Source organism: Fundulus heteroclitus, unplaced genomic scaffold (genome assembly GCF_011125445.2).
Source record: "Fundulus heteroclitus isolate FHET01 unplaced genomic scaffold, MU-UCD_Fhet_4.1 scaffold_60, whole genome shotgun sequence".
NCBI classification, from domain to species: domain Eukaryota; kingdom Metazoa; phylum Chordata; class Actinopteri; order Cyprinodontiformes; family Fundulidae; genus Fundulus; species Fundulus heteroclitus.
In genome coordinates, this window is record NW_023397033.1 from 458,446 (window position 1) to 475,541 (window position 17,096).

Sequence of the window (17,096 nt, forward strand, 5' to 3'; positions counted from 1 at the left end):
ACTAAAATCATGCGATTTCTCACGGGGGACAATTTTGGGCAAAGTTTGGTGAGTTTTCATGCATGTTTAGGCCTCCAAAAAGCCGTTTCAAAAGTCCCAAGAATAAATAATAATAATAATTAAATCCGCAAGCGGCGATGAGCGGCCCTCGCAGCCAAGCACTGCTGGGGTACACGCACCGCCTGCCGCCAGCCACCGCAGAAGCTGTCACGCAATGTCCCTTCCCGTCCAGCGGGCGATTCACACGAACCCGTTTGGCAGCGCTCCCCCACAACTCACAAAAAATCAGGTGCAGATCGGTCGATGCAGCGAGGAGATACAGCCGTTGAATAATGATAATGCATTTGGCTACGGGCTGGACTAAATCGTTGGGCAGGCCGTACGTTTGAGACCCCTGGTTTAAACATGAGTTTACTGGTTGAAATGCAGTTCAAAGTCTTCAGCTGATCCAAAATGCTGCAGCAAGAGTTATGGAGATAGTTTCCTGCCAAAAGGTTGTACACAAAAAAGGTGTTGCACACAAATAAAACTTGTTTTGCACACAAAAACATATGAGCAGACAGGACGCTCTCGGGTAGGAGACTGAGTGACAGGCTGGTTGGAAACAGGTGCGTGTGTTGCTTCGTCAGAGAAATCTATCTGAAGGAAGAAGGAAAAGGTTGGCGGTAGGCATAAGCAAGTTTGTGACTGGATCAGGATGGCGGCTCAGGTTGTAGAGGATGAGGAAGAACTACATAGTGATATGGATACGGATAGTTGAACGCCAGTTGCTAGTTACAGGGGAAGTGGAAAATTCAAAAGTAGTGAAGCAGGCAGAGGTTCTGGGAATTCAGGAGACAAAAGAAATCTTGAAGACGACAGTACAGATGATGGAAGCAAGGGTGTGCATAAAAAGATTCAATTCAATTTTATTTACGTCAGACCAGGTGTACCTACTATGAAGAAAAAAGAGAGAGAACAAAAAGTTAAAAGCTGAAATGTCAACTGTCATTTCAATGTAATGGAATGAAAAACTGGAGAACAGTAGACTGGAGAACAGTAGAAATCAGTAGAGTGATAAAAATATACCCTGATGTCCTCCAGTAGCCTAAGCCTATAGCAGCACAACTATAGCTGTAGCTCAGGGTAACATGAGCCACTCTAACTATCAGCTTTGTCAAAAAGGAAAGTTTTAAGATTAGTCTTAAAAGTAGACAAGGTGTCTGCCTCACGGACCAAAACTGGGAGTTGGTTCCACAGGAGAGGAGCCTGATAGCTAAAGGATCTGCCTCCCATTCTACTTTTAGAGACTCTAGGAACCACCAGCAGACCTGCAGTCTGAGAGCGAAGTGCTCTGTTAGGAACATACGGGGTAATCAGAGCTCTGATATATGATGGAGCTTGATTATTAAGGGCTTTTTACGTTAGAAGAATTTTAAATTCTATTCTTGATTTAACAGGAAGCCAATTAAGGGAAGCTAAAATTGGAGAAATATGATCCCTCTTGTTGATTTTCATCAGAACTCTTGCTGCAGCATTTTGGATCAGCTGAAGACTTTGAAAAGATCATGAAAGAGGAGGTGAAGATAACATTAAAATTCAAAAAGGACGATGAAAATATTGCTCTGAGCCCAAAAATAGTTTCTAAGGAAACAAAAAAGAAAATAGAGGAAGTTGAAATGGCTAAAACGCTGAGAGATGGAAGCTTGTTAAATGTTTGTAAATTGGAAGAACAAAAAAGGAAAGCAATGAGTGTTGAGAGTATTGGAAAGAAAAGAGTGGAAAGTAAAAGAGTATTGGGAGAAAAGAAAGGATCCCGAGGAGTTATTTATGGAATTCCAGTTAATGAAGATCTAGAGAAATTAAAACATAAAATCATGTTGAAGTCAAGGATATAAAGAGATTGCAGAAAACAGTTAATGATGAGCGAGTTGACAGCTTATCTGTGCTTCTGGAATTTTCTACTCCAGAAGTTCCAGATAGAGTCAAAGTGGGTTTCTTGTGTTATTCAGTTAGGCTTTATGTTCCACCTCCACTTCGGTGTTTCAAGTGTCAGAGGTATGGTCACATTTGCTGCAGTGTGCAGGGGCAAACAGAGATGTTTAAAATGTGGAGGGGACCACAAAATACAAGAATGTGGTGAAAATGTTCAGGATAAATGCTGTAATTGTGGTGGGGAACATAGGGCAACATATGGAGGGTGTGAAAGATTATGTAACTGGTAATTTAGTAGAGCAGATTGGGAGAAATATAAGGAAATAAGTGAAGATAAAATTAAGGAAATTGACATGAATCTTGGTATTGATTCATTAAACAAAATCTTTTGTAGTTCAATCATAGAAGCTGTTCAACAGTCAGTTCCAAAGAAAGGAGGGATACATAAAATGAAGATAATTCCATGGTGGACAATAGAATGTGACCAGGCTATTAAATCCCGAAATAAAGCTTTTAAAATTCTAAAAAGAAATCAGAATTTTCAAAATTTAATTGAATACAAGAAGATGCAAGCTATAGTAAAAAGAGTTATAAGAAATACAAAAAGAGAATATTGGAGAAATTATTGTAATTCATTAGGAAGAGAAACAGATATAGGGAAAGTATGGAAAATGATTAAACGAATGAATGGTATTAAAAGGAATTATAGTTATCCAGTTTTAGTTAGTGATAGAACAACGGCAGGTATTAATGAAGAAAAAGCAACAATGTTGTCACAAACATTTGTACAAATACATAGTTCCAATAATATAAGTGAAGAGTAGAAAAAGGATAGAGCTATAACTTTATTGGAAAAAGGACATATGATAAACAGAGAAGAAGGAAATAGTATTATTAAAATCGATTTTTCTATAGCGGAGTTAAGACGAGCCATGAGGAAAGTTAAGATGTCAACCCCAGGGAGTGATCAAATATGGTATATAATGATAAATAAGCTAAGTGAATACTCAAAATTAATATTATTAGACATTTATAATAGAAAATGAGAAATGACCTAGAAGTTGGAAAGAGGCTATTGTGGTTCCAATTCCAAAAACGGGTAAAGATAGCTCAAAACCAGAAAATTATAGACCTATTGCTTTAACATCATGTTTAAGTAAAATTATGGAGAAAATGGTAATTGAAAGATTAATTTATTTTGTTGAATCAAAAGGGTACTTATCAAATTATCAAAGCAGTTTCAGAAGAGGAAGGAATACTATGGATCCAATTGTGTGTTTACAACATGAGGTACTAACAGCAAAAGTTAATAAAGAAAGTGTTTTGGCAGTGTTCTTAGATATAGAAAAGGCTTAAGATATGATGTGGAAAGAGGGATTATTGATCAAATTGAGGAAAATGTGAATTTGTGGAAGAATTTATCATTGGATAGAGAACTTTTTAACAATTCAATTCAATTTTATTTATATAACGCCAATTCATAAACATGTCATCTCGAAGCACTTTACAAAGTCAAAATCAATCATATTATACAGATTGGTCAAAAATTTCCTATATAAGGAAACCAGTTGATTGCATCAAAGTCCCAACAAGCAGCATTCACTCCTGGAGAAGTGCAGTGCTACAGGGGGAGTCGTCTGCATTGTCCATGGCTTTGCAAAAATCCCTCATACTGAGCAAGCATGAAGCGTCAGTGGAAAGAAAAACCACCCATTAGCAGAAAGGAAAAACCTCCAGCAGAACCAGGCCAGACCCGGCTGCAGAAACAAATCACAGGGGGGGGCATTCCATTTTTTTAGGGGGGCACACTTATATATATATATATATATATATATATATATATATATATATATATATATATATATATATATATAGCAATAGTGTAGTCAGTTTTGTCAAATTAGGCAGGCTTCCAACCAATTAGGCTTTTTAACACAAAAGCCTAATTTTTGTTCTAATTAGCTGGAACAAAAATAGTTAATGGGCAGGTTGTAAAAAAATTGGGAAGCTTTTCATAACATTTGTTGGGCTTTTAGAAAGAATTACTAACAAAATATATCAAAATAGTTGTCAACGTCAGACAGCAAACCAAAACATTTTAATAAAATGCCATCTCCTACAACTCATACTGGTCAATTTATTTTTTAAATAAGTCGAATCTGTCAATCTGACATCATCATTGAATAGTAGTTATAATGAATAATATTGATTGGTATGATAAAACAAGAAAAGAATAATGGTTAATCAAGTGTTTGGTCAGTGTAAACGCCCAGGAGGGGTTGAGTTCTACTTATCAACTTAAAAATATTTCATGACTGCGTGTAAGAGATATGTTTAATGGACCTATACTGAGAGAAATTAAGTTTATATTAAGGTAAATTTACAACTCATGTTGGGAAGCTATTTATAAATAATTTATTTCCGGTTGATATATCATGATTGTTAAAGAGATCATGTGTGTTATTTGGTTGTCTGATTGCATATTTTGTTCGGAGGCCGTATGCACAGTTTTTTTCTTTGCTTCAGTGCAGTTGTGTGCTAATGGCATATTCTTATGTTTAATAGTTCTTATGTGTTTAATAGTTATGTGCTTTTAACTTGAGAGTTTGAGATTTGGGCTTTTTTTTTTTCTTTTAAGTTGGGCAGGTTTTATGTTGGGTTACTGGAAACTATCAGTGAGATAGGGTAACCTGTAGTGCTGTGTCTTGACTCAAAGTCCAGCATAAGCTACACGCTTATTAGCATGAGATCAGGCTGAACACTGACTGAAGTAAAAAATCACACTAAAAGAGGTTCTGTAATTACAGCAGATATGGAGCGCAAGGAGCAGAACAAATCAGCGTTCCCTTCTGTCTGCAAGTAACCCAAGTTTCTCCAGTTTGGCAGTAGATCTGCTCCTGGTGCTGCTAACTGTCGTAGCTAACCCTCCTAGCGTCAATGTTTACTCCACTTCAGACTTCAGTGCTGACATTTCAAACAGTAATTAATCGCGCTGCTTCCAGCTCGCTCTTGTCTGCTTCGTTGTCACTTCTTGTAATTGTTTGATAATCAAACCAAATTTCCATCCCGCTCTACCGACACCGACGGTGACCACAGCCGAACACCGCGTCGGCGACTGAAAGCTATAACTCAGTGTCCCGCCCCACTCCATCTGTGATTGGCTAGCATGTTGCCTTCAGTCGTTGATTTGATTGGTTAAATTGTATGATTGACACATCAAAGATAGTACTAATAGAACGATGGCCACTCCGAGGTATATATATAAAAACAAAAGACAGCTTCCAGTCCAGGGCGGGCACAGCTGGCTCACAGGGCGGGCACGGCCCCCCAATGCCCGCCCATGCCGCCGGGTCTGAACCAGGCTCAGTATGAACGGTCATCTGCCTCGACCGACTGGGGGTTACAGAAGACAGAGCAGAGACACAACAAGACAGACAAAAAAGCACAGAAGCACACATTGATCCAGTGATCTGTTATACATTAGATGGTAATAGTGGTGATCTGTCTTCCCTGGATGATGTCACAGTTAACAGAACGTCAGACCAGGTGTACCTACTATGAAGAAAAAAGAGAGAGAACAAAAAGTTACAAGCTGAAATGACAACAGTCATTTCAATGTAATGCAATGCAAAACTGGAGAACAGTAGACTGGAGAACAGTAGAAATCAGTAGAGTGAGAGAAATAGGCCCCGATGTCCTCCAGCAGCCTAAGCCTATAGCAGCATAACTACAGATGTAGCTCAGGGTAACATGAGCCACTCTAACTATAAGCTTAAATTCTATTCTTGATATAACAGGAAGCCAATGAAGGGAAGCTAAAATTGGAGAAATATGATCCCTCTTGTTGATTTTCATCAGAACTCTTGCTGCAGCATTTTGGATCAGCTGAAGACTTCGAACTGCATTTTGTGGACTTCCTGATAGTAAAGAATTACAATAGTCCAGCCTTGAAGTAACAAATGCATGGACCAGTTTTTCAGCGTCACCCCTGGACAGAATGTTTCTAATTTTGGCGATATTCCTGAGGTGAAAAAAAGGAAACTCTGGAAACCTGTTTAATTTGGGATTTAAATGACATGTCTTGGTAGAAGACAACACCAAGATTTTTAACTTTATTTCCAGAGGCCAGAATGGATAATACAGGTAAGAGTTGGTAAGAGTCTTTCAGGGAGAAATTAAAAAGAACCACACAAGGCAGTATTATCAGTCCTTTATTATTTTCAGTTATGATAAATGATGCACTTAAAGAAATAGAAAATGAATTGGGTTGTTCATTGTTTGCTGATGACGGAGCTATTTGGAAACGTAGAAGGAATGTTAAATTTATTGTAGGGAAAGTCCAAAAAGCAATTCATAAGATTGAACAATGGTCTTACAAATGGAGTTTTAAATTTTCGGTAGATAAAACAAAAGTATTGCTTTTTACTCAGAAAAGAAATCAAGAAGTACAACTGAAGTTATATAATCAAGATTGTACTGTTCTCTCTATGTGTTTTGCTCTTGCATGAACACAGATAAACAGCCAGCCAAACTCCTTATTCAAGAGGCAGGAAGTGAGCGGCTTGCTCCTTTATTATCTTCTTACACATTTAGTCAGCATTTCTGACTGCTTTGAATCCAGTGTAAAACTAGAAAAGAAAGATACAAAAAAATGGCTTAATAAACAGCCATGTAAATATCAGTATTAACGTATCAAAGTATCAGCTGCTTAATATTAACTCAACAGGTATTTTCACAGCCGGCTAGAAAAGCGGCAAATTAGCAAGTAAACACACACACTCTGCTGTCACACAGACCACGACATTTTACCGTTGCTTTTATACACAAAATAACCATAAAAGATATTAACATATCTTATCGAATCTGTAAACAATGAGCAACACTTACAACCATTGCTTTCGGAGAGATTAACTGCATTGTTGCTGCCCTGAGACGATGCACACACGCTCTCTTCCTCTTGTTTGCGTCTTTACTTCCTACTTCCGGTTCGGAAGATTTTCAACATAAAAGCACCGCAAATTCATTTAAAACAGAGAACGGTATATTAACATTTCAAAGTAGTTTTTAAATGTCTTTTAAACATATTAAACATATTCAGGGCAGAACAAAGATCTAGAGAGAGTAAAGCAATTTAAATTCTTAGGAGTATGGTTTGGTAAAAAAAAAACTATCCTGGAAAGTGCACATAGATAAGGTTATTGAAAAATGTAAAAGGATACTTAATATATTGAGATGTTTAGTTGGCTATGAATGTTACATTCCTGCAGTGAAAAAGAAAGGGTTCATAATAAGGTTGGACAATTATTCAGAAAGCTACAGAATTAGGATTAAATCATTTAAATATTAGTCCAACAGTACCATTATCAATAACACCACCATGGATTTTACCTGAAACAATAGTAGATTTAACAATATTGGAAAAGAAAAATAAAGATAAAATGTATATGTGTAATTCTATAATAGTGGAGGAATATATAGAACAGTTTTATAATAATGTAAAATGTATACAGATGCATCAAAAAAGCAATTACGACAAACTGGAGTAGGTGTAATAATTCCAGAGTTTAAACTGCATATAGGGAAGAAATTAAATGAAGGAATATCTGTTTATACGGCAGAAATGATTGCATTATTAGTTGCTGTAGAATGGATTGAGGAAGTGAGACCATTAAGAGCTGTCATATGTTCAGATTCAAGTTCATCATTGATCAGTTTAAAAAGAAATCATTCAGAAAGCCGTCCAGATATCTTATTAGTAATTCAACAAATATTATATCATATTCAGATGATGGGGTTATCAGCAGTGTTTCTTTGGGTTCCTGCACATATAGGAGTGAAAGGTAATTAAATGGCTGATAAGAAAGCTAAAGAGTCGATAAATAAAAGTAAGAGTGATTAAGAATAGACATGGGTAAATCAGAGGTTCAAAGTATTATGCTGCCATCTTGTGGTCAAAAATAATACCCGTTTTTATGACAAAATGACATCTTTGATGAAAATTAATTGACTTTCTTTAGGGTTTACACAATTGGTCCAAGAGACTTTTTTGTAGGGACTGAGAAGTTACATCTGCTTACCGAGTTTCATAATTCTCAGACAAAGCATGGCTTGGGGCTTACTGATTTAATGCGTTTTTAATGGTTTTCCACAAACCTGATTTTTGCAATGCGACAGCTCAGGCAAATATGCATATTTCATAAAACCTTTGATAACTTTTAACCCTCAAGGTCTCATCTCCACGCTGAAAAAATTTGAAAGTGATAACTTAAAATGCCTAGGACTAGTTCGTTAAAGTTCGAGGCAAAAACCGTCAATATTTTACCCTTTGACCCAAAATGGCAGGCTTCCTGTGGGTTTTAGAGCATACCCACAATAGACTTTTTTTCATAACTTTAAAAAAGCTACCTAGGTAAAAAATTTCAGCTTTCTACGTGTTACGGTTTGGCCCAACTCACTCTAGTTGGCGCTGTTGAGCGGGTTTGCCACGCCCGCTTTCAATTACACTAAAATCATGCGATTTCTCACGGGGGACAATTTTGGGCAAAGTTTGGTGAGTTTTCATGCATGTTTAGGCCTCCAAAAAGCCGTTTCAAAAGTCCCAAGAATAAATAATAATAATAATTAAAGCCGCAAGCGGCGATGAGCGGCCCTCGCAGCCAAGCACCGCTGGGGTACGCGCACCGCCTGCCGCCAGCCACCGCAGACAATGTCACGCATTTTACGCGCACGTCCACCGGGCAATTCACACGAACCCGTTCGGCAGTGAAATCAGGTGCAGATCGGTTGATGCAGCAAGGAGATACAGCCGTTGAATAATGATATTGCATTTGGCCACCGGGCCGGACCAAATCGTTTGGCGGGCCGTACGTTTGACACCCCTGGTTTAAACATTACTTTACTGGTTGAAATGCAGTTCAAAGTCTTCAGCTGATCCAAAATGGTGCAGCAAGAGTTATGGAGATAGTTTCCTGCCAAAAGGTTGTAAACAGAAAAGGTGTTGCACACAAATAAAACTTGTTTTGCACACAAAAAGATGTGTTTCACACAAAAGAAATTGTTTTGCAAACTGTCCGCCAACCTTGCACTCAAAATATCATTTATAAGTTTTCCTCCAGTACAAAATGGTCTCTGCACACACAAAACAGCCTCTGCTCGACTAAGAAACAATCCCACCCACGCTGCGGTAAATTTGTGCCAAAAGTCACGTGATGCATTAAGAGTTGTTGTTCAGACTTCCCGACATTGAGAAGAATTCAGTTATCTCTAAACTATTGGGCTAATTTACTAAATGATTGCATTATTAGGTGCTGTAGAATGGATTGAGGAGGTGAGACCATTAAGAGCTGTCATATGTTCAGATTCAAGTTCATCATTGATCAGTTTAAAAAGAAATCATTCAGAAAGCCGTCCAGATATCTTATTAGTAATTCAACAAATATTATATCATATTCAGATGATGGGGTTATCAGCTGTGTTTCTTTGGGTTCCTGCACATATAGGAGTGAAAGGTAATTAAATGGCTGATAAGAAAGCTAAAGAGTCGATAAATAAAAGTAAGAGTGATTAAGAATAGACATGGGTAAATCAGAGGTTCAAAGTATTATGCTGCCATCTTGTGGTCAAAAATAATACCCGTTTTTATGACAAAATGACATCTTTGATGAAAATTAATTGACTTTTACATTCCTGCAGTGAAAAAGAAGGTTCATAATAAGTCATTTGGTTGGACAATTATTCAGAAAGCAAGAGAATTAGGATTAAATCATTGAAATATTAGTCCAACAGTACCATTATCAATAACACCACCCTGGATCTTACCTGAATCAATAGTAGATTTAACAATATTGGAAAAGAAAAATAGAGATAAAATGTATATATGTAATTCTTTAATAGTGGAGGAATATATAGAACAGTTTTATAATTATGTAAAAATGTATACGGATGAATCAAAAAAATCAATTAGGACAAACTGGAGTAGGTGTAATAATTCCAGAGTTTAAACTGCATATAGGGAAGAAATTAAATGAAGGAATATCTGTTTATACGGCAGAAATGATTGCATTATTAGGTGCTGTAGAATGGATTGAGGAAGTGAGACCATTAAGAGCTGTCATATGTTCAGATTCAAGTTCATCATTGATCAGTTTAAAAAGAAATCATTCAGAAAGCCGTCCAGATATCTTATTAGTAATTCAACAAATATTATATCATATTCAGATGATGGGGTTATCAGCTGTGTTTCTTTGGGTTCCTGCACATATAGGAGTGAAAGGTAATTAAATGGCTGATAAGAAAGCTAAAGAGTCGATAAATAAAAGTAAGAGTGATTAAGAATAGACATGGGTAAATCAGAGGTTCAAAGTATTATGCTGCCATCTTGTGGTCAAAAATAATACCCGTTTTTATGACAAAATGACATCTTTGATGAAAATTAATTGACTCTTACATTCCTGCAGTGAAAAAGAAGGTTCATAATAAGTCATTTGGTTGGACAATTATTCAGAAAGCAACAGAATTAGGATTAAATCATTGAAATATTAGTCCAACAGTACCATTATCAATAACACCACCATGGATTTTACCTGAAACAATAGTAGATTTAACAATATTGGAAAAGAAAAATAGAGATAAAATGTATATATGTAATTCTTTAATAGTGGAGGAATATATAGAACAGTTTTATAATAATGTAAAAATGTATACGGATGCATCAAAAAAGCAATTACGACAAACTGGAGTAGGTGTAATAATTCCAGAGTTTAAACTGCATATAGGGAAGAAATTAAATGAAGGAATATCTGTTTATACGGCAGAAATGATTGCATTATTAGTTGCTGTAGAATGGATTGAGGAAATGAGACCATTAAGAGCTGTTATATGTTCAGATTCAAGTTCATCATTGATCAGTTTAAAAAGAAATAATTCAGAAAGCCGTCCAGATATCTTATTAGTAATTCAACAAATATTATATCATATTCAGATGATGGGGTTATCAGCTGTGTTTCTTTGGGTTCCTGCACATATAGGAGTGAAAGGTAATTAAATGGCTGATAAGAAAGCTAAAGAGTCGATAAATAAAAGTAAGAGTGATTAAGAATAGACATGGGTAAATCAGAGGTTCAAAGTATTATGCTGCCATCTTGTGGTCAAAAATAATACCCGTTTTTATGACAAAATGACATCTTTGATGAAAATTAATTGGCTTTCTTTAGGGTTTACACAATTGGTCCAAGAGACTTTTTTGTAGGGACTGAGAAGTTACATCTGCTTACCAAGTTTCATAATTCTCAGACAAAGCATGGCTTGGGGCTTACTGATTTAATGCGTTTTTAATGGTTTTCCACAAACCTGATTTTTGCAATGTGACAGCTCAGGCAAATATGCATATTTCATAAAACCTTTGATAACTTTTAACCCTCAAGGTCTCATCTCCACGCTGAAAAAATTTGAAAGTGATAGCTTAAAATGCCTAGGACTAGTTCGTTAAAGTTTGAGGCAAAAACCGTCAATATTTTACCCTTTGACCCAAAATGGCAGGCTTCCTGTGGGTTTTAGAGCATACCCACAATAGACTTTTTTTCATAACTTTAAAAAAGCTACCTAGGAAAAAAAATTCAGCTTTCTACGTGTTACGGTTTGGCCCAACTCACTCTAGTTGGCGCTGTTGAGCGGGTTTGCCACGCCCGCTTTCAATTACACTAAAATCATGCGATTTCTCACGGGGGACAATTTTGGGCAAAGTTTGGTGAGTTTTCATGCATGTTTAGGCCTCCAAAAAGCCGTTTCAAAAGTCCCAAGAATAAATAATAATAATAATAATAATAATAATAATAAAATCTGCAGTTACAATAGGCCTTCGCAGCGCTTAGCTGCTCGGGCCTAATAATAATAATAATAATAATAAAATCTGCAGTTACAATAGGCCTTCGCAGCGCTTAGCTGCTCGGGCCTAATAATAATAATAATAATAATAATAAAATCTGCAGTTACAATAGGCCTTCGCAGCGCTTAGCTGCTCGGGCCTAATTAAAGCCGCAAGCGGCGATGAGCGGCCCTCGCAGCCAAGCACCGCTGGGGTACGCGCACCGCCTGCCGCCAGCCACCGCAGAAAATGTCACGCATTTTACGTGCACGTCCACCGGGCAATTCCCAAGAATAAATAATAATAATAATAATAATAATAATAATAATAATAAAATCTGCAGTTACAATAGGCCTTCGCAGCGCTTAGCTGCTCGGGCCTAATAATAATAATAATAATAATAAAATCTGCAGTTACAATAGGCCTTCGCAGCGCTTAGCTGCTCGGGCCTAATAATAATAAAATCTGCAGTTACAATAGGCCTTCGCAGCGCTTAGCTGCTCGGGCCTAATTAAAACCGCAAGCGGTGATGATCGGCCCTCGCAGCCAAGCGCCGCTCTGGCCTATGGGCCACCGCTAGGGTACGCGCACCTCCCGCCGCCAGCCACCGCAGAAGCTGTCATGCATTTTCCTCACCCATCTACCATGCAAAACACACGTATGCGTTGGGCAGCGCTCCCCCACGACTCACAAAAAATATGGTGCAGATCGGTCGATGCACCGAGGAGACACAGCCGTTGAATAATGAAAATGCATTTGGCCACCGGGCCGGACTAAATCGTTTGGTGGGCCAGATCCGGCCCGCAGGCTGTACATTTGACACCCCTGGTTTAAACACTAGTATACAAATTTAATCAAAGGTATCTTACTAGCTGGTAATCCAGCTTCATGTGAAAAGTTAACAAAACCTTTTTAGTTATTTAAAGTTAATTATTTCATGTGTTTAAGGGTTTCATTTCTTGCATTAAGACAGCTTTTATGAAAGTTTGACAGTTAAATTGGTGGATACACACCCAAAAGTAATAATGTAAAAGTAACACTTTAGCAATTGGAATATTGCTAAAGTAACACGTTAGCAATATTCCACATGTGTATGTTGTGTACAAACTTCAGTAATTTCTAACAGACCACTTCACTCTCAGAAAGCAGGTCTGCTGGTGGTTCCTAAAGTCTGTAAAACCAGAATGGTAGGCAGATCCTTTAGCTATCATGCTCCTCTCCAGTGGAACCAACTCCCAGTTTTGGTCCATGACGCAGACACCCTGTCTACTTTTAAGACTAATCCTAAAACTTTCCTTTTTCCATCCATCCATCGTCTTCCGCTTATCCGGGGTCAGGTCGCGGGTGTAGCAGCTTCAAGAGGGAGGCCCAGACCTTCCTCTCCCCAGCCACTTGGGCCACTTCCTCCGGGGGAATCCCAAAGCGTTCCCAGGCCAGCAGAGTCTCTCCAGCATGTCCTGGGTCTTCCCCTGGGCCTCCTCCCGGAGGGATGTGCCCAGAACACCTCACCAGGGATGCGTCCAGGAGGCATCCTAACCAGATGCCCGAGCCACCTCAACTGGCTCCTCTCAATGTGAAGGAGCAGCGGCTGTACTCTGAGTCCTCCCCGGAGGACTGAGCTCCTCACCCTATCTCTAAGGGAGAGCCCAGACACACTATGGAGAAAACTCATTTTGGCCGCTTGTATCCGGGATCTCGTTCTTTCGGTCACGACCCAAAGCTCGTGACCATCGATGAGGGTACGAACATAGATCGACTGGTAAATCGAGAGCTTGGCCTTTTGGCTCAGCTCTCTCTTCACCACAACGGATCGGTACAGCGCCCGCTTCACAGCAGACGTCACACCAATCCGCCTGTCGATCTCCCGCTCCATCTTCCCCTCATTCGTGAACAAGACCCCAAGATACTTGAACTCCTCCACTAGAAGCTGGCTCTTGGGACTTTCCTTTTGCTAGGTGGCGCCATTGAGGCATTTTTGTTTTGATTTTTGTGACGACCTTAAAATACAAAATTTTTAAACAGTCTTCTTGCATCCGCCAAGTTTGGTGAGTTTTTGAGTATGATAAAGCCCCCAAAAAGGCCCCTCTTTGGGGTGGCAGATTAATAATAATAATAATAATAATAATTAAACAACACAGATACAATAGGCCTTCGCAGCGCTTCGCTGCTCGGGCCTAATAATAATAATAATAACTAGAAAAATTTCTGAAGAAATTTAGCAAGGCGCCTGCCACTTGGTGCGTACCGTACTGTCAGAAATAGCAACAGGAAGTAACACTGCGAATTTCAGGTTCCTACGGTCTTCACAGCCCTCGCAGCGGCCGTTGAAAGGTGCCATGTTAAGTCAATGGACCTCCTAGGAGCCTCTTGCTAGCAGCGTTGTCATGGAGACTCACTGACAGCTGCAGCCCTCTCTCTGTCTGTAAAGGCAGAAGAACCCTGGCTAAGCAGCAGTTGGTAGGACCTTCCCAAAGCTACTTCTGGTTAGCAACATACTAACGGTTAGCCGCTAGCAGGGTTGTGTTCAGTATCACCAGGTGATGTTACTCTGTTAGTTTGGTTGAAATCCTGTACTAAGAAGTGCCTAAAAAGGGAGAAAATCCTAAAATTCACCAAATCTGTCAAGAAGGAGTTTGTACAAGCTTCTTATAGCTATTTCCGGTTAGCAACATGCTAACCGTTAGCCGCTAACATGGTTGTGTATGGTATCACTGGGTGAGTGTACTCTGTTAGTTTGGTCCAAATCCTGTACTGGGATGAGCCTCAAATAGGGAGAAAATCATTGTTTATAACGTTGCCATGGTAACTCAAACTGGCGGGTGGTACAAAAAAATACTTCATGGGATCAGCACACATGTTTTAATATACACACTGTGAGGATTATAACACAAAAATCTTAATCACTTACGGCGGGTTTCGAACCCACGACCTCTTGCATGCAAAGCCTGCACTTTCCATCTGAGCTATACTGTAGCGCCATATAAGCTCATGCAGTATTGGGACCATAAGGGGTTTGGTCCCCCATTGAAAAACATTGGATGTTTGACACCTCATAGCTTGGAGATGCTTTATGCGACGTAGCCCAAATTTCTTGTGGAGCTTTCTCTCTAATGTAAGAACAGACTCTGTGAAGCAGAAGTTGGTGAGACCTTCCTAAAGCTACTTCCGGTTAGCAACATGCTAACTGTTAGCCGCTAACAACATTGTGTTCAGTATCACCAGTTGATTGTACTCTCTCAGTTTTGTCCAAATCCTGTACTGGGAAGTGCCTCAAATAGGGGTGCCAATACTTAATGTCACCAAACGTGACAAAAGTTCATGGGACAGATTGGCCTCCTTTAGAAATTCAGCCTCACCACATCTGGGCCCAGAACTCAACATTTGACCAAAATGGTGTGTAGTGCCATTTCCCACATGTGGGTGGTGCTGTATTGGCCAAGTGGGTCATGTCTGGGCATCATGCCAGGTCCTGTTAGAAGCAAAGGCCCAATAGGAAAGCATGTGAAATCCCAAATGGGACAGAAAACTGACACATGGCTGAAAGTCACTTGAAAATTTTAAAATGTTAAGAGGAAGTGACTGTGCGAATTTCAGATTCCTACATTAATCACAGCCACTGCAGTGAGCGATGAAAGTTGCCATTGTATCTCAATGGAACGTCTCCCACTGGCCCTCAGAGTTCCGTCGTCATGGAAACTCACTGACACAGCTGCAGCGGGCCAGTCTAAAAGAAGTGCAGACACTTTGTGTCCAAGTCAGCCTATTGGATTATAATGGAGAACTTTGCCTCGAACAACGCACGATTTCTCCGGAACCGTAAATGGTAGAGACGTAATTTTTTCTGTGTTTATTTCGTAACGGATAGGGGAAGAAGACTTGCTATCGGTTTTTGCTGGAAAAAGTTTAATAAAGGCGTAAAAAATTATGATCTAAAGGACATTTTTATGAAATTTCAGAAATCCTCTGAAAATGGTCCCGAACAAATCGCTCTGGCTAAAAAAGTATAAGAGATATCAAAATAATTCTTTCAATGTGAGTATCAGCAGGCCTTTGATGACCACGTAGCTCATTTTCATATTTTTACAAAAATCGGTGTAGGCACAGCGACGATGTAAAAAAGTGGATGATGTGGGAAAATGCAGCTCCAAAGCGATTTCAGGATTTTGCACATTCGCTACTCCCGAACAAATTGTTCCTGTGGAAAAACCGTAACAGTTATCCACAAAATTCCTTTTTATTGAGTGCCAGAAGGGTTGGGACATTCATGTGTGAAAGTCTCATGCCTGTACATAAAACGGTTTAGGAATAGTGACGATGCGAAAACATGTGATGTTTTGGATTTTCAGACGTCATTTTTCAAAACCGCTCCATAGGAAATGAATGGGGGAGGTTCCGGGTTTGTGTCGCTCTGAGGTGATTTGCGAAAAATCTATAAATGCCACACCAATGAGGGTTACATTTCCCGAATCCAGACAAAAATACCTACGTTTTGATGTATAATTTGTCTACATAGAGTGAAAATTGAGTGAGTAAGGTCAAGTTGTTCGGAGTTTTGAAATCTTTAAAAAAGCTAGAGTGGCCCACTCTAGCGGTTGGAGAATTCCATCATTGACTTTCATTGTAAACGATGATTTCGCTGATTTTTGGACATGAGCTTTGAGAAGTAACTGTGAAGAGACGATAAAAAATATCCACATGCCGTTTTCACTTCTGAGTAGTTCACAGATATATCTACAAACTGGAAGTTAAACGGTGTTCGTAGGTGAAAGCATGACAACACAGTACAGCGTTGAAAATGGTAATTTTGAGGCTTTTTTGAGGCTTTCTTTCTACCCGACTCCATTGATTATTATGGGTTTTTTGGGGGTTGGTTTTTCGCTAATTTTGTTGCCATGGTAACTCGAAAACCCAAGAAAAGTAGTAGCACACATCTCGAGATCGAGCCACAGGTTTTGATGCCTATATTGTGGGGGTGCACGCTAAGGTTCGGGCCCCATTAATCGTGAAGGAAGAATAATAAAGAATAAGATATAGTCCGTTTAGAGGTGCATAGTAATAGGCCCTGCCCATGCATTTGCATTGGGAGGCAGTGCTGTGCTTAGCACAGCACTGCCTCCTCATTGCACATGCAAGGCAGGCGCCTAATAAAGAGTCCGTTTAGAGGTGAATAGTAATAGGTGCCTCCATGCATTTGCATTGGAGGCAGTGCTGTGCTTCGCACAGCACTGCCTCCTCATTGCAAATGCTATGGCAGGCGCCTAACTAGAAAAATTTCAGAAGAAATTTAGCAAGGCGCCTGCCACTTGGTGCGTACCGTACC